Raw genomic sequence first — 6,000 nt, forward strand, 5'->3', positions numbered from 1 at the left:
GTCTAAACTTAAAAAGTGACTAAGGCTGAACAATCAGCAGGCCCTTCAAGATACTTTGTACCATTTATGCATATCTGATACTCCTGGGGAAGCCAGCTGCAATTGTGGTATAAAGGAATACTAATCATTTCAACTCCATTAAATTTAGGGAAGCAACAATAGCAGATTTAAAATTTGCAAAACAAGATGGCACATCTGTATTTGTGGAGGATTCCTGTTTAGATGTTTAGAGTGAAGGGGCGCCTGGGTAGCCCAGGCAGTTGAGCGTCTGACTTCGGCTCAGGTCATGATCTCATGGTCCACGAGTTTGAGCCCTGCGTCGGGCTCTGTGCTGACAGCTCGGAGCCTGGAGACTGCTTTGGATTCTGTGTCTTCCTCCTCTCTCTCTCTCTCTGCCCCTAACACACTCACATTCTGTCTCTGTCTCTCTCAAAAATAAATAAATATTAAAAAAAAAAAAAAATTAGATGTTTAGAGTGATGGTGAACCGGGTTATCCAGATCAACTCTCCCATGGAAAGCTAAAAAAGCTAAACAAGATATAATTTTATATACTGTAAGAAAAAACTCTGAAATTAATCCAAAATCTACCCTGGTGCAATTTTATATAATCTTGTAATGGTTCAAATTTCAAAAACTCCTGATAGGAAGTAATAAAATTGTGACAAATGTATTGAAGTTATAGTATACCCTTACAGAGATCTACAGAAGACACTTATTTTTGTGCATATTGTTCTAGTTTCTAGGTTCTACCACATTCCAGATATGAGATGTAATCTATAATTCCACCTATGACATACACCCCCAGATCCCCTTTCTATGACAAAAAAAAATATATATATATGAATGTATGTGTATATATATACATATCTCAGTGTTAAAGATCATCAGCAGAGAAACTGAAACTTACTCCAATATGTGGAACTTTGGCGTGATACACTGAAACCAGTGGAAACCTGCCTAAATACCTCACACAGCCCCTGCATCACCCTCTATTATGCAAGCTGCAACATCTCAAGCCAACTCCCTTATTTCACTAGTGAGTCCTGTCAACACTGACGTAATAGAACTGGAAAAACTCATCACTCCACAATGATACTAAAATATCAGAATTTATTTCATTTGGTAAAAATTACACCGTTGCCAAATAAAACTAATGCAAATATAGTAAAATATGCAAGATTATGAGTAATCTTTTGTGGAAGAGGAGCCTCAAATTCACCATGCAATTGCTAAGGCATTCTTTTGCTCCTTTGACCCTCTTCATGCCCCATCCCTCGAGTATATGGGGTGGGGGATGGGGGGGGGGGGCTGCAGAAGGCCAGAATGAAATAATCAACATGTATTTATGCATTTAGTCTACTCTGGTTTTATTCCCACAGGTTTTTCCTCACACTCTGCTCCTCCAAGGAGAGTGCTATGATTTATTCATCTCTGAACTCCCAAAACTTAATCAAATGTCTTACATATAAAGTCATCCCTAACAGCTACTACATGGCAGGCACTGGATTAGGAACCAGAGACAGAGAAGTAAAAAACATACAGACCTCACCCTCATAGAACCTCATGGAAAGGGGATCCTGGATATTGGCCGTGTGAACCGAGAAAAGTAACGAAAAGTCTAGTCAGCATGGCCCAACTGCCTGCGTTCTTTACTCCATCGCCAACCAAGGCTTAGATGAGGCACAAAAGCAGGCTTTCTTTTCAGAAATGTAAATGCTGAGTATCCAGCCCTGACCATTCCTCTAAGTTCCAAATGCGTAAATCAAACGTACAGTTAATGTCTGTAACTACCTACTCAACCAGTCAACTTACAGGTGGTTACAGACATTAACTGTGTGGATCCGAAGCCAGAGACTGCTTGGTTTTGAATCCTGGCTCCGTCACTTGCAGGCTGGGTGATTTTAGGCCAGCCACTTTTAACTAACCTGTGCCTCTGTCCTCTCATTTGGAAAATGGGGATCATAATGATCTCTAGCACATATAACTGTTACAAGAATGAAATTAATTAATACACGTGAAAGTGCTTAAAACCCTGCCCAGTACAGTTTACGGCTACGTAGTGCTTCCTATTACTACTAGCTCTGGTACTACTAGGTCTACGAGGCATCTGAAAGTTGTCCAAGACAGAATTCATGACCTTCGCGGCCAAGCCCTTTCTCCCTGCTCCCTCAACAGCACCACTGCTCTCCCAGCCTGAAACCGGGGAGGTCATGACTTCGCCCTTTTCCTCACACGCCAGGTGTAAGCCCACACCAGCAGCTCTACCCTCAAAAGCATATCATGAATTCGAGCACGTACTATCGTCTCTACAACCACTTTCCCAGGCCAAGACACCAGCATCTCTCCTCCAGCACAGAACCATACCCTCCTACCTCCCCATGGCCAAGTGGCCCCACTCCCTGACCTTACGGCTAGTCCTCCAGCCAAGAAAACTAACATCAGACGCTACTTCCCTGATACAAACCTCCCAGTGGTTTCCCATCACACCTAGAGTAACACCACCATAGCCTACAAGGGCCCCCAAAACCCAGCCTGGTCCTCCAACACCGCCTGCCACCACTTTCCCCCTTTCCTTGCTGCGATCTGTACACTCATCTTGCCACGCCTTGGCCACCTCAGGCTAGCGTCCACCTCCCAGCATCGTTCCTCCGCTGCCCCTGCTGTGAGGCCCGACAGGACTGCCACGTGGAGCACGGACTCCGCGTCAAACTGCCCAAATTCCATACGTTTAAGCTGTACGACCTCGAGCACGCCTTTCTGGGTGTCAGTTTCTTCATCCACAAAAATGGGAGATAATGGTACCTACCTCGTAAGTTCGCTGTAAAAATTTAGTGTTTACAAGACTACCTCAAATACGGTGAGTCCATGTGTTTACTGCTCTTACGATCCCTGCCGGAAATGTTCTTACGTCACGCTCTTCCTCTCGGTTGCATGGATTCGACGGTCACCTCTTTCGGAAGGCTTTCCCCGACAGACCCTATCTACACCTGCTCTGTTCCCCCACTGCCATTCTCTTACCTTCCTCCACCTCACTCTACTTAACCACTGTCTGAAATAATACTGTGTTCTTATTCTTTGTAGCCCATCCCCCCCCCCCCCCCCCCCCCTGGAAAATGAGCTCCACCAGCTCGCAGGATAGTTGCTTGCTGCTGTATTTCTAGTTCTGACTCAGAACCTGACTTCTGAACGAACACACCTCTTATCCAGGCTAGGGGACCTACAGAGCTTTCTTAATAACAATAACCACACTTAGAAACCCTTTCATCCTTACATTTACCCTCTCATTGGTTCCTTGAGAAAGCAACAGTAAATACACCATCATCTCCCATTTGAGACAGGAAAAGAAAATCCCAAGTTTGGGTGAGCTGTCCTTGGACACAAAGTTATTAAGTGGTAGAACAAAGACTAAAACCCCTGCTCTCTAATTCTAAGGCTTCTCAAAGGAGGTTAAACTGAATTTACAGAAATGTGATCTCTCCATCTCTGGAATAAATACACCCTGTGATGTGTACAATAGTATTCCCTTCAAAGGTCCTAACAAATACTTATCCCTGAATTTGACAAGTATTACGGTACTAACTCATCAATAACGTGCCAACCCTTGGCAAGCCAAAACTTTCAAATTCAAGTATGACCATCAGATATTCTAAGTGGACACAACAACTCTAAAACTGAGTCTACCCGTGTCGAGTAAAATGCACTAGCTCAAGCAAGCTGAAAGCTTTCTCTGAAAAACCCAGACAAGGGGATCTCATTTGTCCGTTGTCAAGAATATTGTGATAAGGATACCAGTCATTTCTTGATCCCTGTTCCACTAAGTTCAGTGACAACAGTTCAGATCGCCCATCAGACTCAAGTGTTGTCCATGATCAGTGGGCGCCAGGGGGTTAAGGAGGCAAAACTGTGAAAGATCCCTACCTACCAGACCTTTGTTAAATGGCCACTGGCCACCACGTTCTCAGAATAAGGACTGCCTTTCTAAGCTTTCACCTACCAAGTTTACATGCTTCTGTTACCTCACGTGCTCTCACGTCCCCGGTTCTGTACGAATGCCAATTAGGCCAGGGGCTGCTTTACCTCCATTTTACACAAAAAGGAAACTGAGGCAGCAGGTGGTTATCTTTATAACCGGTCCTCAGCGATTTGGTCACTTGCAGAATCCCCAAAGAAGCCCAGATGTGGAGTCTCTGAAGAAACCCTCCATACCATACTTCACATGTCAAACTCCAGGGCTGAGGGGAATCTAAGTCCCTTCATCAAAGAAGGAAAAAAAGAGGGTCGCTCCCACGTGGACCCTCCTCCTTCCCTGTCCTCTGTCGCAGGCTCCTAGAGCCCTCTCGGCCCCAGGGGAGAAGTGAGGGCCTGTCCTGCGGGGCGCGGCCTCGCCTCCCCGCACTCTCGGTCCCGCCCGTCGCAGAAGGTGCACTCCCGCTCTGGGCGGGCACCTGTCCCTTCGCCACGTTCGGCGGCTCCCCGATCGCCCAATGATCAAACGCCCACAGCCACCACCGACACCGGGAATGCGAGCAACAGAGCGAGCCCCGCAGGCCCAGGGAGCTGCAGGAATCCTTAGAAACTTACAGTTTTCCTACAGCGTGCGCGTCACGGCGAGGTGACGTCACGGGACCCGGCGTTCGGGAAGGTCAGGTCTCTGGGCGCCCGGCCGCACCGCCCCCACGGCTCCGCCCTGCGCGCGACGGCGGGAGGGACGCCCCTTTCCTCGGCGGCTCCGCCCCCGCGGTGTGGCGCCGGGAGCAGGCGCAGGCGCAAGTGGCCTGTGTGGCCGCCTCCTGGGGCGGGGACTGCTTGAGAAAGCTTCTCAGAAAACCTGTGGCCGAGGGCAGGGGACACTAATGGAAAGGGGCGTAGACCACCCCACCTCCACCCCAGGAACACATCGAACTAGCTGTCGCCCTGGGGGTTGGAGTCGGACGCCAGAGTTGTGAGGTAGACTTTCCGCAGACATTGCCTCCTTCCCTCACGTGTTCATTAAAAGTTCTCCACGTGTGGAAACAGCCGTTAGCTCCTCACCAGGTGCCTGCGACTCCTCGAGTGGGAGGAGTCAGCTCTCCCGCCGTGCCCAGCTCCCACCCGGCTCCGCCCCCGGGCCCGCCCCAGGCTCCGCCCCAACCGGACCTGCCTTGGGTAGGCCCCGCCCGCGATGGCTAGACCCGCCCCTCCGAGTCCGCCCTTCCGGCTCCGGCTCCAGCTCCCGGTTCCAGAGCGCGCCCGCCTACCCCGCCTTGTCCCGGCGCCGTCTTAGAGGTTTTAGTGTGTCTTTCTTACTGGATAACCCGTTTGGCCTCTGTGTAACTACTTACGGATTACCATTCACCGTTATTGAATGTAACAAACGGTGGTTCCGTGTAAACAAATATGTACACTTCTTGGCGGGTGTAAACTTTCCACAGCCTCCCACTCATGTGACCATACCTTCCAGTGCCCCGGGTCAATGCTTTTATTTCTGCTCTTAGAAAGGACCAGTTATGCTTAAAAGATGACTCAGTAGAAGGAAAACTAAATGCCCGAGGAACTAACAACAGTGTATTAGCAGATTATCTCTGGCTTGTAGGATTCTTACATTGCTCTCATAAGCGGAAAAAACAATAAACATTATGGTTAAAAGGGGCTCAGACACATTTGTCCTGGGAGAAAAATAAAGGATGGGAAAAACAGGCCTTGGAAGTAAACCCCAAGGTGGAAATATTGTAGATAGCAAGGATCTCTTAAATACTTACTTGGAATCAAGACAAATGGCTAGATCAGGCATGGGATTTTGCCAGGCAGCTCCAGTGTAAATAAAACTTGAAACAATGGTTTGTTTACACTCTCATTGAAAATACTGTAGTATTTTCACAGAAAGGAGAGATTACAGGAGAATATTATTAGCCTTTAACTCTTGATATCTGAGCTGGTTAAAAAAAAATGTGTATTCAGGAGAAATCGAAATTTTTGAAAAGTTTCTGATGTGGATAATATTTGTATCTCTTACTATATT

At 47.6% G+C, this 6,000-nt stretch overlaps 1 protein-coding gene across 6 annotated transcripts in view; it reads right to left on the reverse strand.

The window, feature by feature from the left end:
- Positions 1-4,685, reverse strand: part of ZNF438 (zinc finger protein 438) — a 172,917-nt gene extending 168,232 nt beyond the window's left edge. For 4 of the 6 annotated variants that reach the window (XM_047867502.1, XM_047867499.1, XM_047867506.1 and 1 more), the window contains exon 1: positions 4,584-4,677. The gene's annotated coding sequence lies outside the window, so the exon portion shown is untranslated. Of the gene's footprint in view, positions 1-4,583 lie in introns of all 6 variants that reach the window. The other 2 variants (XM_047867505.1, XM_047867507.1) reach the window with 1 other exon arrangement.
- Positions 4,686-6,000: the final 1,315 nt, after the last annotated feature.

This window comes from Prionailurus viverrinus, chromosome B4 (genome assembly GCF_022837055.1).
Source record: "Prionailurus viverrinus isolate Anna chromosome B4, UM_Priviv_1.0, whole genome shotgun sequence".
Lineage (NCBI taxonomy): Eukaryota > Metazoa > Chordata > Mammalia > Carnivora > Felidae > Prionailurus > Prionailurus viverrinus.